The 26747-nt window shown below is 36.9% G+C and overlaps 1 pseudogene; it reads right to left on the reverse strand.

Annotated features, from left to right (window-relative positions):
• Window positions 1-1075: 1075 nt before the first annotated feature.
• The window catches only part of LOC149144542 (potassium transporter 26-like), a 53856-nt pseudogene continuing 28184 nt past the window's right edge, over window positions 1076-26747 (reverse strand).

Here is a 26747-nt window from a genome sequence, read left to right on the forward strand (position 1 = left end):
AAAACCCTTGATATATTAGTGTTTGATCCGAACAGGTTTCGAACATACTGGTTGTTGGGTTATAGAGATTTCTGTAAATTGCTACCAAGCAAGGAAGAAGTCAAAAGCGGATTGGTATTAAAACCATGACCGCAGCTCAAGGACTTGTGTTCTTGTCCCCAAATAAGACACTGCAACTGACATATGAGGGTGAGTTTTATGAGGTACTCATATCAAAAGCCCAGCTCTCCACCATAGCAGACAAAGGGGGCATACCCTCATCTACAGATACTGTAAAGAAAATGTAGCCACATTTTGAATATTGCTACAGGGGCTTAGAGCATACTATATTGCAGGCTGTAAAGACTCCACATTCAAAACAAAATGGAAAGATAAGATGAGAAAAATATTGGATCGTAAAGCAATAGAGAGTATAGTGGAAGCATGGGATCCTTATAGTTATTGTTGGTCCTCCTTAAGCCTTGCTAGGATTGGTGGCTTAGGCAAGAAGAGTGATTTTCTAGGTATCATTTTCATTTTGTTGCTCCTATGGGGCTTCTTAGATTCAGAATTTGAAGGGACCCAACATGGGAAAAGTGTTGTTTGGTGGCTTGGGCCTGTAACACATGAACTGGTACTTAGCCCCAGACAACTCGAGAGTGTACAAATTTCAGAGGACAAAGGATAAAAAGGAGTTACTATTAGAATTTAAAATACCCTCTTAACAAACTCTACCTGGGATTTCTTGAAAATTTTAATTTACCAGGCTGTGCATTTCATCAAAAGATAAGAGCCTTAGTGTAAAAGAAGGATTGAAACTAAAAAGTAATGAACTGTTATCATTTTTTTCCATTCTACCAGAGTCAGAAAACATGTATGTACTAGTTCACTCTAAATGATGCATGATTTATTGCAGAGATGGTAAAAAACTCAATGCTCATTTCTTTTGATCTCACCGGAAATTCGCATTTTGAAATCTTCTAAATCTATTAAAATAGTAACAATAGTACAAAATTATATCCTATTTTCCAGTGATCAGGAACTTTACGGCCCTAAAAGCTTTATTATGAGTAAAAGCTTCTGATTTCATTGTCTTCTAATAGTTTTGTGTGAACGAACTCCAAATTTCTTGCACCATTCCGACTTGAAGTAAATGCGCAGGTGGTATATGGTAGGTAGACAGAGTAAACCTGCAATTGTTTTGGAGAAATCTGTAGAGCTTGTCAATCAGTAATCCTTCAAAAGGACCAGTGCTCTTATTAGTCTTCAATGTGATTTTTCCTAGAACATACACAACCCTTGTATTCTTTGCCAATTCAAGCTACTGCAATTCCTCATCTACAGAGTAGTTACTTTCTGCCACTGTATTTCTGCTTGCATAACTTCTGTCATGTGAGGAGGAATAAGTTCCTCTGAGCTTGAGATAGTCTTTTATGCTTTCAACAACCTGGTTGATAAATTCAGATCCTTCAATGTTTGGGGCATCTTTGTAACCATATTGGGCTACACATTTATATACACCCTTTGGCTCTAGTTTTCCAACCATAAATCTCTCCGACAAAAGCATTGTCTTGACTGGAATCATTCTTATGATGACAATGACAAGAACTTCATGCAGAGACCCCACATTCTTTTCATAATGTTCAATAATCGGTGGTAAGCCAGAAATAAGGTCACTGCAGAAGAAACAAGTTCCTGGTACATGTGAATTCACTCGGATAACCAATCCATTCAAAACTTCTATGCTGAGTTTTCTTTGTGCTAAATATTTATACTTTTTCTGCCTTCCATAGTTCGAAGAGAACATTATGGTCAGAAAATTAGGAAGGGACACCAACCTCCCTGTGGAAACTTATTCAATACAGATGATAGATAAATGCCTTCAAAGATAGCAAAAAAACAAAGTGAAGGGTAGTATAAGCAAAACATGTATGTTCGAAACCACAAGCATGACCAAGGTTACTATGCACATCGTAATGAACATAACCCCAACAACTGCAACCCCTGCACCACCAAATACCTAAAATTATCCTTGGAAACTCAAAAGAATCCATAAAAACTACCAAATTCTATTGTCAGATATAAATTTGGATATTCTTACCATGTGCATTACCAATTTGTGTTCCATCCCAGAATCCTACGATAATTGCAATGTAGATAACCATGAGAACATAGTTAACTTCAGGTGAATAGATTTGACCCTCGTAATTTTGGGAGGTATGCACAATCTTCACTCGAGGGAAGCAGCTAAGAGCCATGGACTATTTTATGATTGAGAATGTTGTTGTAATCAATGCTTTACTGGCTACAATGGCTGCTAAAGTGGCAACAATGAACATTGACCAATACACAGGCTGTGGTATTTCTTTGTAAAATGTAGAGCTTATGTCCCCTAGGTTTTTTATCAAATAAGCCGCTTGTCTCGTATATGTGTTAAGTAGAGATGGGTAAACCAACACACAGAAAGCAGGCTGCAACAAAAAACCCAAATTTCTCATTATGTTACTAAAACTTAAGGAGGATGAAGCACACAGGTATGATGAAATACTAATAATTTTGTCCTTGACATATAGCTTGGACCTGGATTGATTTCCTGTTGAAAAGGCCCAAGTCTGCAAACATGGCCTCGACACCTGGATCCAGTCAAAACAAAGAACTGATGTTAGTGTTTCTATTTGTATAGCTTTAGCATAAATAATTGGGATGAAGTTATGAATTGTGTTTGAGAAAATCATTGGTATGGATTTATCAATTGAGTTAGAAAACAGTTCCAAGTATACTATATGATAAAATGAGACACATATCATCAATCAATACCTGTTATACATAGGACTACACCTCCAAGCATCACCCATCCTTATTAGTGATATTCATGAAAGTAACAGTATATATAATATGGGTTGAATGCCTTGAATGCTCCAGGATAATATTTCACAATATTATACTGTCCTATCATGATGTTGGTCACGAACTAGGCAATCATTATGGGTGAGAACATGAAGCTAACTTTACTTGTACCAAGTTTTTGAAAAAGGAACAGTAGTAACAGGTTAAAAAATGACACGAGTACAACAATGCCTGCATGAGTTAACATACGAAAACATAAATTATGTCAGGAAGTGGGATGCCATAATTCACATTATACACACAGATGATATCATGTTTATGATAGGGAGCTGCATCCCTCCTTCAAAATAAACTAACCCATACTGAAAAACTTGATTACATCCCAATATACTCATGGAAGCCAAGCTAATAGTGTCTACTTCGCATTCTTGTATCATCTTACCTTGGCTCATGTTACTGTTCCTTGACTGAATTCCTTGCATAGCTGACAACACTGCAGGATTAAGAACTGATCTGTTGCAAATAGTGCTAAAAACACGAAGTTGGCTGCTTCTTTTTTTCAGATGAAAAAAGCGATATATTTATTTTGTATAGAAATTACATATGTTTCAAAGTCTGCATCTCATAGGAGCATATCAAAATTATATATCCAAGCTAATCAGCAAACATGCATAAAAATGAACCTTATAACCAGACCAGGATACATAAAAGATTTTCTATGCTAATTCTAGGTTGTTTGTTGTATCTAGATAAATCAGCATAGCATATTGTAGCATATGTTAGGCATACATCTGTATTTTTTCACAAACATGAAGAGCAAGATGTAATGCAGAGTAGTTACTCCGCAATAAAAAAAGAGTATGTCCGGGTGTAGTTATCTTGGTAAAGGCATAATCTCGGTCTCCAACCAAGTCTCATCCATCTTAATCTCTATGTGGAGTCCATCCAGATATTCCATGATGCCTTTTTTGGAGAGGCAGTCCGCTTCTACATTGAAGTCCTTGCTGTATGGTGGAGTATTGGAGAGGGTTCCAGAGAGTAGAGATCTGTTGTAGCCAACACTGAAGAGAGGATTTGTTGATGTTGGCATTCCCACAGACATAATCAATGATGACCTTTGAGTCCCCATAAATGTGGATAGTAGGAATATTCAGATAATGTATGAACTAGAGGAGTCCCCATAATACCATGGCCTCAGCCTTCGTGTTGGAGCCCTTTCCTGCCCCCTAGTGTACCAGATCTGTTAACTCTAGCAAATATCGGATAATGAATCCACATCCACAACTGCTACACTGTGATGCTCCGTCAAAAAAGCTCGTAGGGAAGGAGATCTGCGGCCAGATTTGGGGTTTTTGCGCAGTTTATTGGATGTACCAGCATGTATTTCAGCCGAGATTGTGCTTTGAATTTTTTCCATCACCACTGCTCAGCTTTCACGGTACTCATTGAAAATAATATTGTTCCTCCACCTCCAGATCTCCCAAAGAACAATGGGTGGAATGAAGCCCCTAGTGCCATGCTACGAACTCCACCATTCAAGACACTCTGGAATATCAGACAACAACGGGAGTTGTAACCCAAATGAGACATCCAAGGTATTCCAAATTTTTGTAACCTTGGAGTAGCTTATGAACAGATGGCATCTTTGTAAGTAAATGCGTGTATTAGTAAGGCATTCTTCCTATTGCAATAGTTTTCTTGGTTATATCAGCAACATTAATATTTTTAACATGGTTGTACTAGTTTAATTGTTGTCATGGTATCTTTGTCAACTATTTTTTATTTAATTGTTGTGGAAGTATAGTTATTTTTATTTAATTATTGTGGAAATATATTTTTGTTCCAACCTAGTATGGAAAAGATGTTGTAATGTCTTGTCCTATAAATATTTTGACTCAAAATACATAAAATAAACATAATAAAAATAAACATTAAAATAAAAATAACTCCACGGTGTTGATCATGCCATGAGAACCCATGGTATTCATGTTGAATATAGTTTATTTAAAGGGGCAAATTAAACCAATCTAGATTCATCTTAACTTTGGATCTACCAAGCGCCCAAAGGTATCAAATCTCTTTTCACTCTAAAAGAGGTTTGCATCTCTCAAGAGATTTGATCCCTCTTGGTGCTTGGTAGATCCAAAATTAAGATGAATATAGGATGGTAAAGAGGTTTGCATCTCAGGAGATTTGATCTCTCTCAGTGTTGGTAGATCCAGAATTAAGATAAATATAGGTTGGTTTTATGAATGTTGATGTGTGTTCTTTTACGTATTTCCCTTTATAGCATATTTGAAGGTTTTAAATCCTTTTCTTATTTTCATCAAATTTGTTTGGTGTATATTATGTAACATTATAATTTATTTTATAATGTTAAAGAAGGATGTTAAATCATAATTTTAAATAATTATGTTTGTAAAAATGAAGAGTAATGTTATTTTTTATTTTATAATGTCTAGAATAATATTTACAAATTGAAAATTAATGCTATAATGTATTTATATGGTTGAGAATAATGTTTATAAAAATGAAAATTAATATTATGAAATTTGTTTGAACTTTTTATGGTACTTTTATTTGGAATTGTTATTTGAAATTTTGGTGTTAAAAATATAAATAAATTGAGAAGTTTTGGTAATTTGAAATTGATGAAGTTATGGAAACTACTCAAATCAATTAACAGTATTACATATTGAATGTCAAGTGCCAAATTTTATAGTTTTGATACAAAGTTATGGAAGTATTGAGTGATATTTAATAATATTGAACAGTCTTTATGTCCAATTGCAAAGTCAACCAAACATATAAACCAGTCTAGAAGCTCAATTTAACATAAACCTTAATTGTGCATGAGAGAACTCAAAGAACAAAATATTAACAATGACACATCATAAATATTCAATAGTACGTAGAGATTTTACCCAGGAGACCTTGAAGGAAAACCATCTAACCCTTGAGCTTCACCACTCTTATATTCTTGACCATATACTTAGCTAGATCACAATGAATGTTAACCTTGGTCCACACCTAAAACCAATATGCTCCTAGATTGCTCGATCTCAACCAATTATGAAATTCTCATTACTCTTCATTAACCTTACATCATGCTCTATTTATGGGCACAAAAAACCCTAATTTGTAGCTCCTTAATTAGTTACAGGTGGAATATGCATATAGTACGTAGATATTTTACGCAGAAAACCTTGAACTGGGAAAACCAACCAACTATTGAGCTTCACGACTCTTATATTCTTGACCAACTACTTATCCAAGTTACAATGAATGTCGACCTTGGTCCACATCTAAAACCAATATGCTCCTAGATTTCTCAATCTCAACTAATTATGAAATTCTCATTACTCTTCATCAACCTTGCATCAGTTGTATTTAAAGGCACAAAAAACCCTAATTTGTTGCTCTTGAATAAGTTATAGATGGTTGAATCCTATTGGCCAAGATCCCAGGATTTTTGGGAGTCCTAACCATTTTTGACATAATTCTAACTATAGTTGATCCTTCAACTATTAGTAGATCACTAGTATAAGTTGACCATGTGTGTGTACCCAACCACAATGATTTTGACTGCTTTTAGTCGATTATTAACTTTCATCAATTGATTAACTATTGTGATATGTTGAATTCAATCTAAGTAATTGATCTTGACATCATCATCGACCATCAATTTGTCTTCGACTTGAACATTAACTAACCAACCCATCAAATCTATTTGTACCACCCAGTTGATTGCCTTCCCTAGTTGATTGTCCTTGACTAAATCTATTGAAGTTCATCTCTAGTCGACATGCTTAACTAGTCAATTGACTAAGATTACCTACAAAGAATAAAACACCTCAACATTCCCTTTTTCATATTGTTAAGTCCTTTTATCTTGAGGGTTTGTAGAGTACTAATGCTAGCAAATGCATGATAAGATATCATTGGAGTAGTCTCTTTTGGCTCTAGATTTTATGATGGCTCAAATACTTGATCATCTTCATCTTCACAATATATTTAGAATAGTTTATTTTAACCCCATTTATGCTGCTCACTTTACTTGTTGTCACAATTTAAACACAATCCCCTTCCTCTTCTTTCATCCATTTGCTAAGGTGTCAACCTTGTCACTTAAGTGAGGTTAAGAGAGGAAGCATGATACTCCTTATAGTTGTTAGTGACCAATCTCCTAGTATCCATGTACACATTTACCTGATTAACCATCTATAAAAAGGTTATGGGTCAACGTTAACTTGAGAAAAAAAAGGAATTACACATCTTATTGTAAAATGGACCATTTCGCGAAATAAAATTTTCTTATATATTCATTTCCCCATCTAATAAGAATATGAACTTATTATAATTGGAATAATCTCAAATCCATAGGAAACTGGTGGGTGAGGAGCCATGTGGCACAAATCTAATAGAATTTGAGAAAAAAAGGAATTACACATCTTAATGTAAAATTGACCATTTTTCTAAACAAAATTTGGTTATATATTAATTTCCCTATATAATTAGAATACGAACTTATTAGAATTGGAATAATCTCAAATCCCTAGGAAATTTGTGAGTAGGGAGCCAAGTGGCACAAATCTAATTTCTTAAATATATTAAAATTCAATGCAACCTAACAAACTCTGTAATGCACTACAGTCATTGATAAGCATTAAGACTAAGCATATGCTGAGCATATTCTGATCCAGGTGGATATTGGTGGCCACCCACCTATTCCACCTAAACCCCCAAGTCAGTTTCATCTGTTTCCTTAATTGTAGCACAATTTACTATTTTTGGCAGTTTTTCGGGTCCTGAAATTCTGGAGCCGTTTTAAGGCCCTAAACAAAGTTTTTTTTGGCAAAATGATGATTGCAATTGCAATTGCTTTGACAGTAATATTCTTCAGAGATATCTTTCCAACGAGATATCGTACGCGTCAAATGGAGATAATATGACCAAGTTACGATCCCGGTAAGTTGGTTTCCCAACTAACTCCAACGAGGCCCATAAACTCTTGGTGTTACATCTCCTCAGGTTAGGGTTTTGGTTGTTTAAGGTTTTCTCTTATTCTTAAATAATAAAAAGGCCCTTGAGCCTCATTATAACTCAGTTTAGAGGAATGTAGCCACCACATCACTTCTCAGAGATAAGCTACCATCGCCCGAGCTAGTCTTATTTCCATTTTGTTTGTAAGCATACTTCAATATGTTTCTATTAATGAAATGAAGTGTTATTTCTGTTGCATCTCAGTGTTTATGGTTATATCTATAATTTGTTGCATTCTATTTAAATCTAGATCAGTGGTATCAGAGTGGTCTACTCTTTCTCTGTTTTTATTTGCATGTCCCCAACAAGGTTGTGATATAAGGAGTTAGGGCTCGATCTAGTTGAACCTTTGCAAAACCAGCCTCACAAATCTCGACGGCCTCCCATGGTGGATGAAAATAAAGACGAGGGGGTAGGAGATCCTATCAAAATATTGCTCGAAGAATCCCTCAAGCGACAAAGGAACATGATTATGGAAAACTTTTCCCAGAACCTTCAGCGGCTACTCAGGGGCGACACATCTACTTCCAACAGCTACTCACGCGACACCCTTTAAGGTACAAGTTAATTTTGACATTCCCATATTTGAGGGTCAGATAGATATGGATGTTGTAGATAAATGGTTAAATTTTCTAGAAGGATATTTTTATGTTCGTGATTTTTCCAGCTGGGAAAAGATCACGTTTGCACTTCTCAAAGTCGTTCCCCACGTCAAGGACTAGTGGGAAACCTATTGCGAGCAGAAGGATGAAAGTACAACCTCATTGTCTTTAGCCGCACCCACTTGGAATTCATTCTGGGATGCCATCAAGGATTAGTACTACCCTGTCGGAAGCTATGAGGATAAACACATAAAGTGGACCATGCTACGGCAAGGAAGGGACCAAGACGTGTTAGAGTTTACCAATATTTTTCATACCCTTCGCACAAACTTGGGTATCAAGGATTCATAATGGAATTTGGTACTCAAATATTACAGATACCTACACAGGTACATATAGGATGAGATGGAGTTCTTGGAAATCTCCTCGCTTGGTATGGCGTACTGATACACTATCAAGATCAAGTAGAAGTTTAAACAAAAGAAGCTAGACTTTGGATCTGTGAATCTGAAGAACAAAGGATAAAGCCAAGGCAGGGTGACCGAAGACAACCCATCGAAGATGTAAGAAAAGAACACCACCACGAATTCAAATAAGGACACAGGAAAGTGGTGTGAGTTCCATAAGAGCCCTACTCACAACACAAGTGAGTGTCGAACCAAGCAGTCATTGGTGGTTGAGTTAAAGGCTTCAGAATCATATGCATGTTTTGACCATGAGTCAGAACCAAAAAAGAGGAATGATAAAGGGAAGCAGATTATTGATGTGGAGCCCAACACCATTGTTGCCACTGCCAAGCTCCATAAGAATGAGCTTGATGATCCAGAGGAGAGGGAGTGTCTTTTCCAATCACAAATGTGGGTGAAGGGTTCGCCGCTGCAATTCATTGTCGACAGTGGTAGCCAAAATAACCTCATTTCAGTAGAGGTCGTGAAGTGGCTGGGCCTACTGACTATACCACATCTGCAGTTGTACAACATCTGGTGGCTTCACCAAGGACGATATCTCCAAGTCAGCCAGCAATGTCGCCTTCCCTACAACATCAAGCCCTTCACAGATGAGGCATTGCGTGATGTTTCTCCTCTCGACGTTTGTGATGTATTATTAGGACAATCATACTTGTGGAAACAAAATGATGTATATGAGTCTATGCCTCACTCTGTGATTATTTCTTTGGGTGATACGTTATTCAAGATACCATAGGTAGCCCCACCTACCACCACCTCTTTGATCTCTACCAAGAAATACAGTAAGATCATCTCCCATACTAGGAAATTTATTTTCTTTCTGGTTCACTCTCAAAGTAAGGGGAAGATTGTAGCCACATCCATGGCCCCCGAGAAGGGTTCCTCCATGCAGCAGAAGTAGGTGGATACAGTCATGAAAGAATACAGTGACATCTTCTCCTCACCCACAAGGGTACCGTTGCACTGTCAAGTCAAGCATTCATTCGATCTGACTCCTGGAGCACCTCTACCCAATGACCAATATATCGCCGCTCCATTGTGGAAAATGCCAAGTACAAGAAACGACATGATCAACATCGGGTGCCACACAAGTTTCAAGTGGGCGACAAAGTTTGGTTACATTTGCAGAAAGGATGCCTTACAAGAGCCCATTGGAAACTCAGACCACTCCAATCTGGTCCTTACACCATTACCAAGGTTATGGGAAACAATGCTTTAGAGCACAACATTCCTCAATTCCTTGGCTTGCACCGATTGTTCAATATGGACCTCCCTTGACCATGCTTCCCACCATTATTAGACACATCAAAGATTGTAGAACATCTCACCAGGGACCAGGTTCAACAGAAATTTCCTCATCTCATGGAGGCTCTGCACGCAATGGGGATCATTGCTTCCTAAGGGGGGAGGAATGATCCAGGTGGATATTGGTGGCCACCCACCTATTCCACCTAGACCCCCTAGACGGTTTCATATGTTTCCTTAATTATAGCACAATTTACTATTTTTGGAAGTTTTTCGGGTTCTGAACTTCTGGACCCATTTTGAGGCCCTAAACGATGTTTTTTGGGAAAAATAATGATTGCAATTGCAATCACTTTGATAGTTATAGTCCTTGGAGAGATATTTTGAACGAGGTATCGTACGCATCAAACAGAGATAATATGGCCAAGTTACGACCCCAAGAAATTTGGCTGCCCAACTAACCCCAACGGGGCCCATAAACTCTTGGTGTTACATCTCCTCGGGTTAGGGTTTTGGTTGCTTAGGGTTTTCTCTTATTGTTCAATAATAAAAAGGCCCTTCAGCCTCATTGTAACTCAGTTCAAAGGCATGTAGCCACCACATCTATTCTCAGAGATAAGCTACCATTGCCTAAGCTAGTCATATTTCCATTCTGTTTGTAAGCATACTTTGATATTTTTCTATTAATGAAATGAAGTGTTATTTTTGTTGCATCTCGGTGTTTATGGTTATATCTATAATTTGTTGCATTCCTGTTTAAATCCAGATCATATTCCCTTGAGAATCAATCTAGGCCATCAATTAAAAAATAAAAAAGAAGTCAACAGATCTTCATCCACCTTAAGTTGAAATAAGAAGCCTTGGACAAATATAACTCACTATCTAGAGATTAATATGAGGCTTTGTATGGGGATTAACGCATAGTAACTCGTTAAATATTTTCCAAGTAATACTTTTTTTTGCTTGAAGTTCTAACTGGCTATGATCAAACACCTATTTTTTTCTACATCTTTGCCCTCAAATTCAAACTTGATTTGGGATTTTTGTTTGAAGGGTCCCAAAATAAGTTTTCATGCTCATGGAATTTGTGGCATCAAAAACAAAATGTATTTATAATCTATGATTTTAAGCTATTCATTGTCTTTAAAGGAGATTGTTATAGTAGCTATTAGGAATTTAGAGGAATTAATTTAAACAAAAATGCAAGCACGAAAAGTGTACTTACCTAGCTTGGCAGCCTCTGTATATTTGACATACGACATCAATGTCTTTCCAATACATGTCAAAAATTCTTTGTCCAAAAAACCAAATACAAGAAATAGAGTCTAAAATAAGGGCTTTCAAGAAGTCTTCTTTATATAAGTCTTATATGGATAAAGTCTTTATGGATAAAATCTCTCTCTACCTAGTATGGCTTGATGGCTTGTACATTCAATTAGAGTTGAAAATGTATAGATATAGTTTAAAATGGCCTTGTTATCTTCTATATAAGAGAAAATAGTAGTGAAAAAAACCTTTTACACCTAGTCTAATGCCAATAGGTCATTTGAGACTCCAATGGGTTTTGATCCACCATTTTAGCATTTCTTTTGAAGGACGCATGCCTAAAGATTTACAAATTATCTTATGTCATTTATTTCATTCTATCTCTAACACATCCTAAGGTGACCACATAGCTTAGAAATCCATAGGACTCATTTAAACATCCTCCCACTTTTTCTTATAGTCAAAGGCTCACTATTGTGATCGAACAATCTCCTTGCTTATGAACACCTTGGTAGAGGATGTAAGGATCTTTTCATTAGTCATTTTAGTGAAATCATGACTTATGTTAGCTTGGAAATTGTTGAGAACATCCTTGAAAAAAGAAGAGAACTCCTTGATCACAAAAGACACGTGGATCTCCATGCAATGGGTTGGTCAGCCTAAATACATGAAACTTTAAGTGTAGAGAACAAAAATAATGGCCAAATCTCATTTTCCTCTATTGTCCACATTATTTTAAAATTTCAAAAAAAATCCTTAATAACATCAATTTAATCTTTAAAAAAAAATTGAGTTCTCTTCAATGATTATTTTTTTAAACCTGATGGTCTAGTGCTATTTGTTAGTGTCAGTGTCTTCACATTGCCATCAATGATCAAAATTACTCTTTTGCATTTCATACTAGATGTCCCATTCTGATGAGTTTCATTCCATTAGTTCATGGATCAACTGATGGAAGGGTTCAATTCAGTTTTTTCCCTCATGACATATATCCGCTAACCTCTGTTCATACTTTTCAGGTCAATGGTTCATGTTTAAATAGGTCTTAGGTCTTAGGGTTTTAGTTTCATTAGGTCTAGGGTTTCCTCCATGGTCAAATTTCAGTGATTATTGCTAATAATGGTCAGCAAAGACATGAGGAGGTTAATAATGATCAGAAAAGTCAAAATGTGTTAATTTGTAAGCTTAATGAAGGGCTCACCTCAAAAATAGTTTTGAGGTGAAAACAGAACATTTGTATTTCATATTTAAATTTGATGTAATTTTATCATTCTCATATGTAATAAATGGTTCCATGCTGCTCCTGGTCACCCGGTGATATTGCCAAGCACCTGCCACTACAAAAAGTCAAAGAGATTAGCGTCAGTCCACCTGTCAAAAGCCAAAAGTCAAAAATCAACTAAAACATAGTATTTCAGGGGAGCAAATAAAAATTAGAAAGTGGGTTATGTTAAATGAAAAATCAAAAGGCTTGGAAAGGTATAAATGCTTTTCATCTCTCATATCACCTCATTATGAAGTTCAAAGTGCTAAGGAGAATCCAAAAGGCGATTTTGAGGTGTCATTGGACAAAAGAAGCAAGTTGAGGTGTTACTGGAGAAAAACGCAGGCATTGTGCACCTATTGCCTGACATTGCGCATTCATTTGGTGCTGCACATTGGATGCTTTCTTGCAGTGTAAATTAATAAAGGCGTTGCACATACAATTGGCGTTTCACACTTGTTTAAGGGCGCTGCACACTTGTTAAACACTCCCAAAACACTACTAACTCGCTCAAACTCACCTCAAATCACCAAGTTCACCTTCTTTACAAGTAAATGCATTGATCCTCCTTGTTGAAGAGTGCTCTTGTCTTGTTGGTCTTTCATCCATGAGATCAAAACCCTAGTTTTCACTGTTCACCATAGTTTTTAAAGTCTATTTATTCACTGTGGTTTCACTGTTTATCAAGATCATTCATTCATCTTTGCTACTATTCCTAAACTTCCATACACTACAAATTAAAACCCTACCCCCCATATAAACCCTATCCTACATACACCTCATTCCCACACATAAACTCCCAAACCCTATACATAAACATACCAAAACCCTACTCACTCCCCTTATTCCCTAAATCCCCAAACCCTTCACTCCCTAAATCCCATTCACACTCCCATTCACTCTCACCTACTCATCCTAAAATCTCTTCATAATCATATTTCATCTATCCACCCTATCTTATCATTCACCACAAGTGTTCACAAACAATTGAAAAAGGCCAAGAGACTAGGCAGCGAAGAGGCAAGGCTAGAAGACAAAAGGTAAAGGAAATTGAGAATCCTAGGGAGATTTGTCTTGAGAAGGTTAACATACACTTGGAGAAGTTTCTTGAGAAGGGAAATGAAGAAAATGAAATGCTTCATCACATGGCCTATCACTATATGACCTGGAACAAAATGTGTAATATAAGGATGAGGAAGCTTAAGGCAAGATTAAGGAAGGCTTTGAGAAGAAAAAAGGAGCAAAACAAGTTGAAAATCCTAGCTGACGCTGCATTAGCTCATCATAGTAGTTCTTGAGGGTTCCTTGTACCAAATTTGGGGCAATTTTGAGAAAATTTTGCAATTTTCAAATTTTGAAATTGGAAATACGTGAAAACCCAATAGGTGCACAGCGCCACTGTCGTTGCGCTTTTGACTGGAGCATCCTTGGAGATAATGGTTTGAATTTTGGATTCAGCATGAAAAAACAACAAAACCCAGAAATTTTCATCAATTTTGGAGCAAATCTTGGTCACCTAAAGGCCAAAAAACCATCAAAAAATGACCTCTCTGCCACTTTTTTGACACACAAAAAGCAGTCTTGGGAGATACCATTTTTGAGGGGGCAAATGACATCCAAATCTAGAAATCGAAGTTGTTCAAAAAAGTAGGCTCAACAAGCTTTCCAACGAGCTATCCTGCACCCAATTTGGACACCAGGAAGGTCCCCAAAACTGGCTTGGAAAGATCACTGCGCATTGGATGAAAATTGCCAGTTTGGCTCCAAAATCAAAATTTCGCCTAGATTTTTTTGTAATTTGAATTTTGGGCTCTTTTTAGGTAAATCTATGAATTTAAATGATGCTATGGTATCTAAATGTAATTGAAAAATTACTCTCGAGGGTAGATTCATCAATTTGAGGTGGTTTGGGGGTAAATGAATCAGTTTCCTTGGTTTTAGAGGCAAGTTGTTTCCACTGCCTATATTCTTGTTCTTAGTTTAGATATGGTTGAAACCACCCATCTTCTCATGGATTCGACCCCTGATGGCTAGCACAGGTGGTTTGGTTCCTATATTATGTACTTTCTTAGTCATTTGTAAAGGTTGGACTCTTGTGGATGCTTTGAGCTTCATTGTACATCACTACAGCAGTTTGGCAAGGAAATAAACCAGGGTTTGCAGCTATTTTTGTGGGATTCTTGTGGTAATGTGTCTTGGCATTGTTTCTCCTTTTTGTTATTAGTTTCTCTCATGTGTTATATGTGCCAGCATATATTTCTTTCTACTTAACTAAATGAATCAAGATATATAGGTGGAATACATTGATCTCAGTGCTTTGCATTGGGAATACATTTAGTTTTTAATGTTTTCTGCTATTTGAAGAGGATTCATGACCTTTGCATGCCCTCCTCAGCCCCTCACTAGTCTTATACTTACCATCACACTCAATTCCAAGTGCCAAAACACCTACCTACCTCACCCCACAGAACACCCTGCAATTCTGACTTGATTTCCCAGACCCAAAGCTGCTTGCTCCATTTGATCCAGCAACCAACCATAAAAATCAACCAAAAAGCCTAGAGCTACTATACCTAGCCTAAAATGCATATTTTATTCAGTCATCTCCACTGAGATTGACAAGGAGAGAGCCCTCTCCCGACCTGGTGAGGCTAGCTACCAGGTTAAGCTTGGTTTGTGGTTATCCTAGGATTGCCTCCCTTTAGCCTGAGGTCAATCTAGGCTCTAACACTATTGATACATTAGTTGATAGCCATTCCTTTAGCTTGAATTTTAGAGGTAATGTTGAAGAATCTTCCCAATATCATTTTATCTTAGTGTCATGTGTTCTAAGAATATCCTTGCTCCTGCTAATCCATGTTTTTTCTTAGGATTCTATCAAAATTGAATCTATGTCACCCTTCTATGGGATGTTTCCAACTTGTCACAAGCTTATGTCTTGGATTAATTATTTAACACTAGTAAGTTAAGTTGATGCGAGAGGATTTCATAATACCATTTTATGTCTATTTTATGTTTCATTGTAGATTTAGGGATAAGAATATGGATAATTTTTTTTATAAATTTAAAGGAAAAAGGTTAATAATTTTTTTAGTATTTTATTTGAAATTAAGCTTCTTCTCTCAAATATTTTTGTATTCAAAGATTTCCCAAGGAATGTAATTCAAATAAAACTCCTTGTATTTGTTATAAATGTAACTAGTGTCGGTCTTCATAATGTAATTCAAATGTATTATTGATATATTTATTATATTCATTATTATTATTTTTCTAGTCAAAGAATTTTCTTCATGCTTATAGGGTCAATTGAGTCAAAAAGAAAATTTATTATTAGTCAAAGTCACATTTGGATTTCTTTTAAGAAAAAGAAAAAATAATTTATCTTGAGTCAAAGAGTCAACATGTCCTCCACAAACCAAGTCACCCTCCTTGGACAAGTTGGCCCTAGGGGAAACTATTCGACTCTCCTGGACATGTATAAATAAGACAAGTTCAACCTCATTCATTACCAATTCATTCACATCGGTTTCTATGTGAAATTAAAGGAGAGAGAAGGAGGTCAAAGGAGAGAGAAGGAAAATTGATCTTTGCCTTATTTCATTTCACACATGCACATTTTCTCTATGGTTTTCTGAGGTTGTTACAAGGCCAAAATTTCAAGGGTTAAAATTTTAGGGAATGACTAGAATACAGATAGTTGACCAACATTGACTTTTGTTGACTTTAATTTGTTGGAGGGGACTTGGAGAAGGGTTGACTTCAGTCTTCGTAGTAGTCTTGGTCTTGGGTCTTACATATCTCACTTTGATCTGATTCTATAAGAAGAGTATTTCTTGGGTTTTCCCCCTTGTTGGGTTTTTCCCTGGCTTGGAGCCTAATCTCTTGTCCTTTGTTTCTTTATGATATTCATATTTTGTACGTTTTTGGTAATTGCTTGACAAGGGAATATAAATTTAATAAGAAGCCAACAAAAATTCACAAGTAATTATCAAGTTAAGAGAAATAAACCCTAATCTAATAGCATCTTGATTTCTCAACATAGTATTAAAGTTAAGGTGAAAGAAAGGCAGTTTGAAGATCACATCTTGTTGGCATCTTGAAGACTCTATTACAACAACTATCTCTCCATCTATCAAAGCAAAGGTGTAGAAGCAATCTTGAAGAAGTTTATGAGAGATCGAAGGCTAGAAGCATATCAAAAGGCCTTGTATCACATTAACTGTGCAAGAAGATTTGAACCTGTGAATAAATGTAATAATGGTCTGAGTTATCCCTTAGGAAAAAAAAAAAAAAAAAGGAGAGCTCACATACCATTCCAAAAGCAGATTAACTAATATCCCTGAGATAGTTCGTATAGCATTTTATATACTAAGACAACATTTCAAAGGCAATTTAGAATCATATCCATAATTTGAGACCATCTCTAAGGAGCCTTCATGAAACCATGATAAGATCAGATTTGATGGATCTGAGCTTCTTGTTAGTGGCATGGCATTCCAACGAGTTACCTGTAGAATCTATCTTCTATAAAGTTTTGCAGACCTATGACACAAAGCACTTTATGTATGGAACCTTAGAAAGTCTATGTAATCTAAATTCTTTGAGACCAAGACAATAAAGGTGTTGAGCTAAGGACTAAACTAATTCAGGGAGCTGGTATCCAAATTTTTTGAAGCAATTAATTTTGGGAGAAGATTTTATATACAAATCTACATCAAAATTCTCAAGTGTTTACAATGAAAAAAGACGAGAAAAATATGAACCTATGACAAATCCAAATTTTTTGTGGTAACATCCAAACCTTCTATGGCACTATGGTATACGAAATCCTCTGTGACAATGTGACATTTTCTATGTGGCATCCTGAATGAAGTACTATGTGAAATTTGTTTCATTCATATATACTTTTCCATGAGAACTCTAAGTTATATTGTTTTGAGAACATTACTCTATGACATAACCTATATGCAAGGGTTCGAAGTTACTTCCTTATCCAAGTCTTATAACTCTGAAAAATATTTACATTTTGATCTGACTATGTGATCCTAGCCTTAGCGGGATAGTTTAAATTCATCACTATGTGATCCTAGCCTTAGAGGTATACATTTATGAATGCGAAGTCTTGAGGTTTGATCCAAGCACTACGGTTTTTATGTCGGAAATAATACTGAGAGGGGGGGTGAATCAGTATTATCAGATCAATAAAACTTTTTCATACTCAGAAACATATACACTACTTCAGTTAAGTGAACCAGCGTGTACACGCTGCTGTGTCTAAAGCAACCAGCGTATAACCAGAAAAATTATGATTCAGTTAGCTTATCTTCAGTAAATACACCAGAGCATTACTAACCATATTAATAGTAAACAGATGCAGTATAACAGAACAGATCATCACACAAAAGCCACACACATGAACACCATGATATAAGGTGGAAACCCAATGTGGGTGAAAACCACCTGCTGCAAGTCATCTCTATCTTTCTTTAATATGAAACTTCAGTTTACAATCTTTTGTACTAGTGCAGCCTTATACCAGTACGCAGGCTACAACCTGCAGAAGGCTACAACCTTCTCTCGTTTACCAAACTCTCCTGGAAGGGAGCTCCAACCCCCTTTGCTCTAGTACGTAGGTGGTGGCCTACAATCTTCTTTCCTTCAGGTACCACTTTTCATACATTTTCAGACTGGATATTCCTGAAGCACAACATTACAATTTGAAGACCACAATTCATTCAACTTTCATAACAGATCATTGAAGCACAAATCAACCAATACTAGCATCATCAATCTTGAATCGCTGAACCACTGAAACCCTGTCAACACCCAGTCACCAGAACACAGAGCAGACTACAGAACTCTGCAATAACAGTCAGACCGAACTGCAACCCCAAAAAATAAACTTCAAAAGATATACGCTACTTCAATGAGACCAACTCGCGTATACACACGTTTTTACCAAAAACAACCTGCGTACAGATCTAAAAATAATTTCTCATAACTTGCAGCTGTACCAGACATCAGTCATACCCAGAACATAACATTGCGTCAGTATTTAGATCTAAAATTACTCATAATCAACCATATACCAATAGTTCATTTCAAGCCATTTGATCCCGATCTATCCTTAGATCTAGTCTTCCATCACCCGGTGTGATCTCTCCTTAGCTTAGATCAAGCAACCCAGAACCTGCATACTAGATCTCTTTCTTTATCAGATATTCAAGACTTTTTCAATACACTTGCCTAATGATCTTCTTCTCCTTTTATAGTCTTAGGCCTTGCTCAATACCACGGGCCAAAACCATAGTAATCCAATACCAACAACTTCAAAACTAGGGATCAACACGCCTGTCGAGATACCTTGGTCAAAAACATAGGCTCAAGTACCGAGGACTAACTACCACGGACCAAAAGGAAGCTTCTCGACATGTACGCCCTTTTCTGTTCATGAAACTGCGTGTATACGCGACTTCGTATATAGCGATCCTGCGTATCCGCGACTTAGTGTATAGCGTACCAGTGTGTATACGCAACTTGGGCTTAATGAACCTGCGTATATGAAAATTCTCTTCATTCTTGTAGTCTGGACTGAGATCTGTCATAAGGAGAGTTGCCATCAAGGACAACACCTGTACCGTAGCGCCGCACCTGTGCCAAAATGCCAACATTTTATCCATGGTAGTGATTCAAGACTAGATTAGAGTGAATTTGCTTAAGAGAACCTGAAGGATTATCTTGCTAGACCGAAAAGTCAGTGATATATAGTGGAAGGGACCAAGACTATATAAAACATCTCTGTAGAAATCGTAACCGTGTGAACTCCATGAAGAAAAGATATCTTTGCGACAAAAAGACTCACCTCCTTTACATAGAAAAAGGACTATTCACATCATCTTTGTGACAAAAAGACTCACCTCATTTACATAGAAAAAGGACTAATCACATCATCTTTGTGACAAAAAGACTCACCTCATTTACATAGAAAAAGGACTAATCACATCATCAAAGTCGATAAGTGACTGAAGATTGGTGGAGAGACTATATCCTCCTCTAGAGTTAGAGGACTGAAGATTGGTGGAGAGATTATATCCTCCTCTAGAGTTGGAGAACATCGAAAGCAGTTCAGGGAAGTCTCTATAGTCATCATTCTAGTTCGAAGACTGAAGGTGTAACGTATCTTGTTTTAAAGGAAGATGGTACATAAAGGACCATGTGATTTTGCAAACTCTATGACAGAACTATGATTAGACATTTGAAGGCACATGAAGCTCATTTTAGTGGCACTAGTATGTGAAGTTTCTATGCCACTCTCCTATACATAAGAGAAGCCAACCCATATATGAAGATTGAAAGAACTTAAGACAAAGAAAGCATCCCAAAGGAATTTCCTTGGTTCGTATCCTAGATTGAGATGTTGGAAGCTCTATGGAAGAACTGTGACATGACATATGAAGCTTATCCCTATGATACCAATACATAAATCAGTCATAGATTATATCAACAAAACCAATTCACCGAACTCTAATCTATAGTATCTCTATTGGAAAAGAAGGACACATGTCAACTAAAGAGAAGGTCAAATGATCAGAACTCTGCAAGGATGGATAAGTAATATTAAAAAAAATAAGTGCATATGAAACTTTGTTCATTAGCAATGAATGTCAATTAAAGTACATGTAATGCTAAGATACCAATCTCTTGTAAGATATCGATGCATCATAAAAAGGCCTATGTAAAGATCATTGACATGTTAACATTTATAGTATGTCTTTGCATATGTAGACTAGGTGTTATGGTCAAGGAATGAAATCTTTGGTATAGGAGGCTTATCAATAATGTCTCTATGGTTTTGTAACTAAATCAATAACATGTTTATATAATTTGCATTTCCAAAATGGAAGATCTTGTAGACTTTGAAGAAACTAGGGTTTGTAAACCCTAGCAAAAGTATGAGTTAGGAAACCCTAGGAACATAAACCCTAAGTAATTGTTTTCTTTGTAAAAGGAAAAACCTAGCTCTTGAGAATGATAGGAATGACATTATGATGTGAGGACAAGGTTGATGAAAAAGGTCCAAGATTAAGAGAGATTTGACTTTCCTCAAAGAGATAAGTATTCTACACCCATTTTTTGTAATTATTATTTATGTTATTTTTTCTATGCACTTTACTTTTTGTTCTTACATAGTCTTCTGAAAAAGGTTACGGGTCAAGACAAGATCTATCTAAGCTTAACTAAAAGATGGAATAATTGAAAGAACATAGCAAACCACGTAGACAAGAAGAAAGCAATTTGATTTATGCATCAAAGAAATCGATGGTAAAAGGGAAGAAGTTCATTTTAGAGGGAGCTGTAAGATCTTGGATAAATACAACACTACTAGTTTGGCAAAGAAGCTTGGGATCAAACATACAGATGCCAAATATATGGCAAGATCCTTTAGCAAGAATTTGTACTAGTAGTTGATTGGTTCGATCCAGGAACACATTGATTGACAGTACTGATGCTGACAGAGATACTACTGATGAAAGCGTGAAAGTGGAGTTATGTTACGAGGGAAGAAGACAAAGGCTTGTGCAATCAGTTGTGAACAATTTTGGCTCCATAAGATGTTTGATGAACTACTTGATAAAATGTTGAAGCTACGTGAAGATTGAAAAAAAAACAGGAAGGTCAAAGCTCATTATTGTGTGATGTGGATAGGAGCCAAGAAGCTACGACAGATCTCTATGGAAGAACATGTTGTCGATACATTGATGAGTATTTTTTAGGTAAGATTAGGCTTGTGGTTATTCCTCCCTGTCTGAGAGGGAGTGAAGATATCCTCCCTAATTGAGAGGAAGTGAGGGTGGACACTTTATTCTCCATGTGTCATGCACTATGGCCAGGACTAACAATTGTAAGCCTAGTGAAGGCACAGGTAAGGAGAATGGTGGATAAGATAAGCATCTGGGATCGATATTCTTTGAGGATTTGTATCCAAGATAAGAATAGTCCCAAGGACTAATATTCTTTAAGGATGGGTATCCAAGATAATAATAGTCATGTAAGGACATACCTTGTGAACATTTGGATGGGGTATGTGCCTATAAGGTGGTGGTGTCAAAATGTGTGTCTCCCAACATTTTGCTATGATCTAGTGGAGAGATAGAGCTTATTAGTCAAGGCCTTGCTATTTTTGACAATGTTATTTATGATGATGATTATCAATATGAATCCTTTCTTGTGAGAATATTTCAATTTGAGAGTATCTTGTTGTGTCATTATTGCACTGAGAGACACTCTCCATCCTAGTATGGTAGAGATGTTGTAATGTCTTATGTTGTCCTATCCTCTTTTGTTTAACATTTTGACTTGGTCAAATTACATAAAATTAAAATAAATAAAATAAAATAATAATTAAAGTAAAATAGTTAATTTAGAGTTGGTAGTTTTTGGACTCTAGATTTTGAATATAATATTTTAATATATAATATAATCATTTTTATTTTTTTAATAAAATTGCTAAAAAAAATATTGCACCTATGGGTGCCCTCCACTCAAGTATGCTATAGATGTGTAACGTAACATAATGTAATATAAATATTTTAACTCGATCAAAATAAAATTAAAACTAAAATTAAAATATGGTAGAGATGTGTAACTTAATGTAATATAATGTAATGTAAGAAATTTAACTTGAAAATAAAATAAAAATAACCCTATAAAAATAAAAATGACCCATGGTAGTCATGTGGAATATAACCTATTTAAGGGGGAGATTAAACTAGCCTAAATCCATATTAGTTTGATGTTAGATTTAGATATATAATTAGTTGTAGGAAATGATGGTATTGAATCCATGTAGCCCTTAAAGGTAAACTGTTTTTATGGATCTTTTCATGATGGGAATTTGTATGGATCTGTTGGGTGGATTTATGTATTTTTGTATGTTTTGTTTCTATAGTTGATTTGATGAATACATAATGTATATATGCGTAGAAGCTTCATAGCTTCCTACTTCAGTGTTATCCTTGTTGCATTTTTTGTTGTTGGTCAAGAACCTTTACCCGACCTTGGGAACTTGTATCTTACAACGCTATGCTGCCCTAACGACATTAATTATGCAGTACATATTAAGATTTAGGGCTAAAACCTCAAGGTTCTTCACTGCATTAATTATTTTAAGACCGATAACTTTGATTGTATGCATTAGCAGGCCTTAGATGAGATGAGAGAATACATCAAACATCCTTGCAAGAGTTGTCCTTCCCTTGGCTGAGAGTAGTAAGTGAGCAATTCAAAACTAGAGTTAGAATTGTTGTATTGTTGTGGTTTCATTTAAGGTGATTAAGATGTTTTTACTAAAATCTACCCTCCAATTTGACATAATTGATTCTGTAGAATTTCCCACTGTAGATCACCTGATAATGCAATATACTAAAGAAAAATACTTGATCTACTTCTACAAACAAACTTGCAGAAGCTTAATCGATTTTGAGCAAGATCAAATAGAACACATATAACAAAGAATGAGAAATCAATCACACATGAACACAGAAGAATACTTTGGGGAAAGCCTCAGCTAAAAAAACCCTGATCTCTATATTATCATACAAGTGGAAATATGTCCAGATTACACAAAGCTTTAGCTCACAAGCTATCCAACTCTCAGTACAATGCCCCAATGCTTCTCATGGACTGAATAGACACAACATATGCCTTCCTCCAATCCTCTAAGCCTCCTATTTCCTTGCGTAGTTTCTCCCGGGTCCTCTGGCTACCACCTGTGTGAATTGACCTCTAACACAACTCACCAAACTCAGAAGTAACTGCGCAATCTCCAAGGAATGAATTCCTTTTGCATGCAAGAGATATCCTCAATGGAATATTCCTGCAACTGAGAGCACATGGTCCCATCATCTGATCTCAACTGGGTCTCTAAATGAACTGACATGCATGAGTTATTTATGAGAGAATATTCAGTTATTTGAAGTGCAGTAGTTACATGCATGCATGCATTAACTAACTAAACTCACATTTAGTTCCACAAACTGTTGGAACTAATCTAACTGGACTTAACTCAGTTAACTGAACTAACTAATTACAACTCAAAGTACAACTCATCTTGATCTCCTTAATCAAAGGATAACTTCCTCAATCAAAGGGAAAACTGTTGCATGTCTTCACATAGACTTCATGTTTGATTTTATCCAACTAATTAACTCAAGATGAATTAATTAATTATTTATTTTTCAAACAGCTGCTAAGATCAAATTCGAATTTTAATTCTCAATTTTAGTTGAGGCACTAACTAAAATTGGAATGTATACTGAAATGCTATTTTTAGCACTTCTATATTTATCTTTTCTTGTTGCTATTTTAAACACTCCCTCTCAACAAGAAAGGAACTATCTGTCACCCTAATCCTATCGTTGTGGAACTTGAACTTGCATTTTGACAATGCCTTAGTCAAAATATTTGTATCATGTTCCTCGGTCGAAACATACAGCAACAACATGATCCTCTTCACCACACAGTCTCGAAGATGATGATATTGGATATTGATGTGCTTGGACCTGTCATGAAATAATGGATTCTCAGAGAGTTTGATACAAATCTGATTATCGCAATAGATCACATCTGGATCCATCCTCTGACCAAACAATCCAACTAGAATTTTCCACATCCAAATGGCCTCACATGCTGCCTGACTGGCAGCCATGTATTCAGCCTCTGCTGAGCTAAGTGCAACTAACCTTTATTTCCTGTTGTACCAAGAAACTACAGCTGAACCAAGATTGAAAATTCCTCTTGAAGTGCTCTTCCGATCTGATGGACTCCTTGCCCAATCTGCATCTGTGAAGCCCTGAAGCTTCACTCCCTCTGTCCGTTTGTACCACAATCCATACTGAGATGTGCCTCTGAGGTATCTCAGCACATGCTTCGTTGCCTTCCAAAACAGCTTGGTATGCTGAACCATAGCTTGACTCAGTTGGTTCACCACAAAGCACAAATCTGGTTGTGTGTTCACTAGATACATCAATGAACCCACAAGTTGTCGATAAATAGTAGCAGCTACTACCTCACTTGAAGTAGCATCCTCCTTCCTCTAGTTACCAGCTAGAGGAGTCTGCACGGGCTTGCACTTTTCCATGTGGAATCACCTGAGTATCTCATTGGAATACTTGCCTTGAGACACAAACACTTCCCCATCCTTCTGCCACACTTCCATGCCTAGAAAGTAGTGCATGAGACCCATGTCTTTCATCTCGAACTCTCTTGTAAGGTCCTCCTTTCAAGACTTGATCAACTTATCATCACCTGTCAATATAAGATCATCAACATAAAGAACAAAGATCAGTGGCTTACCTTCTACCATGATGTGGTAAAGGTTTGCATCCGCTTCACTCTTTGTGAAGCCCAACCTGGTGAAATAGTTGTCGATCCTAGTGTACCAAGCACGAGGTGCTTGCTTCAACGCGTACAAAGCTCTCTTGAGTCAGCACACATGTGACTCATGATCGAAGGTCTCAAAACCTTCCGGTTGCTCTATGTACACCTCTTCGTCAATCTTCCCATTGAGGAATGTAATCTTCACATCCATCTGATGGATCTTCCAACTCATCTGAGCTAATAGTGCCAACATCGATCTGATAGATGAGTACCTTGCTACAGGAGAAAAATTCTCATCGTAGTCAATCCCCTCGACCTGTGAAAAACCACTGGCAAAAAACCTTGCCTTATGTTTCTCAACACTCCCATCAGATGCTTGCTTTACCTTGTAAATCCATCGGGAACTCACTACTGACTTGTCCTCTGGTCTTGGGACAACATCCCAAACATTGTTCCAAATGATGGAGTCGTACTCCTCCACCATAGCATCAACCCAGACTAGCTGTTGCACTGCTTCCTCAAAGGAATAAGGTTTGGTCTCTACACACTCCCCAACCAGGGCCATGTAACCAGTGTACTGCTCGAGTGACCTCCTCTGTCTGTGCTAAGAAGATGGTTGTCCCACATTCTCTTTCACATCCAAAATCAATCTATCAACTTCCGTTGAGCATTTCCTCCCATCTCTGGAAGACTCAGCATGAGTGGATGTCTCCACTCCCGGATCCTCTACATGTGGCTGCTCTGCATCAGTCTTAGGCTCCTCCTCCTTAAGAACCAAAAGTTCCTCCTCTGCATGCAACTTAAGCTCCTTCTCGAGGGACACTCGCATGGCTTTCTTCTCGTCAAACTTCAGATCTCTGCGTACCACTATCCTCTGACTAGTAGGCAAGAACACCTGATAGTTGTGGGGTGTATCCGCGTACCCCACAAGTATCCCCAACTCAGCGATTGGATCTAGCTTCTTCCGGGCATATTTGGTCACATGGCAATAAACCAATGATCCAAAGATCCCAAAGTGACTCATATCTGGTCTCTTCTATGACAAGGCCTCCACTGATGTCTTCATCCCCAATATACAATGCAGACTTCTATTATGCAAGTATACTGCTATTTTGCATGCCTGAGCCCACAAATGAAGTGGTACCCTTTGGTCATGCAGCATCACTCAAGCTGCTCCCACAATCAATCCATTCTTCCTTTCGGCCACCCCATTCTGCTGTGGGTTATGGGGTGCCATCAACTCCCGTTTAATTCCTTCCATTGCGCAGAAGTCCTTAAACTATTGGGAGACATACTCTCCACCATTGTCGCTTTGCAAGGCCCTTATTTTCTTTCCAGATTCTTTATCTGCCAAGACTTTGAACTCACAAAACCTTGAGAAGGTTTGATCCTTCTTCTGCATAAAGTAGATCCAACATCTACAAGAAAAATCATCACTAAAAATAACATAGTACCTTTGTTTAGCGGTGGAGGCTATAGAGAATGGTCCACAAACATTTGTATGAACTCGCTCCAGGATTGCTCCAGCTCTACTGTCTCGATCCTGAAAGGAATATTTTTCATACTTACCCAAGGTACAACATTTGCATGTATCCATTTGCTCCAATTTTCCCTTGGGAAGTCTGGTAGAAATCTGTTGCATGATCTTCAAGGCCC

Source organism: Pinus tabuliformis, chromosome X (genome assembly GCF_031772625.1).
Source record: "Pinus tabuliformis cultivar Carrire ecotype Pingquan chromosome X, CPIR1, whole genome shotgun sequence".
NCBI lineage: Eukaryota > Viridiplantae > Streptophyta > Pinopsida > Pinales > Pinaceae > Pinus > Pinus tabuliformis.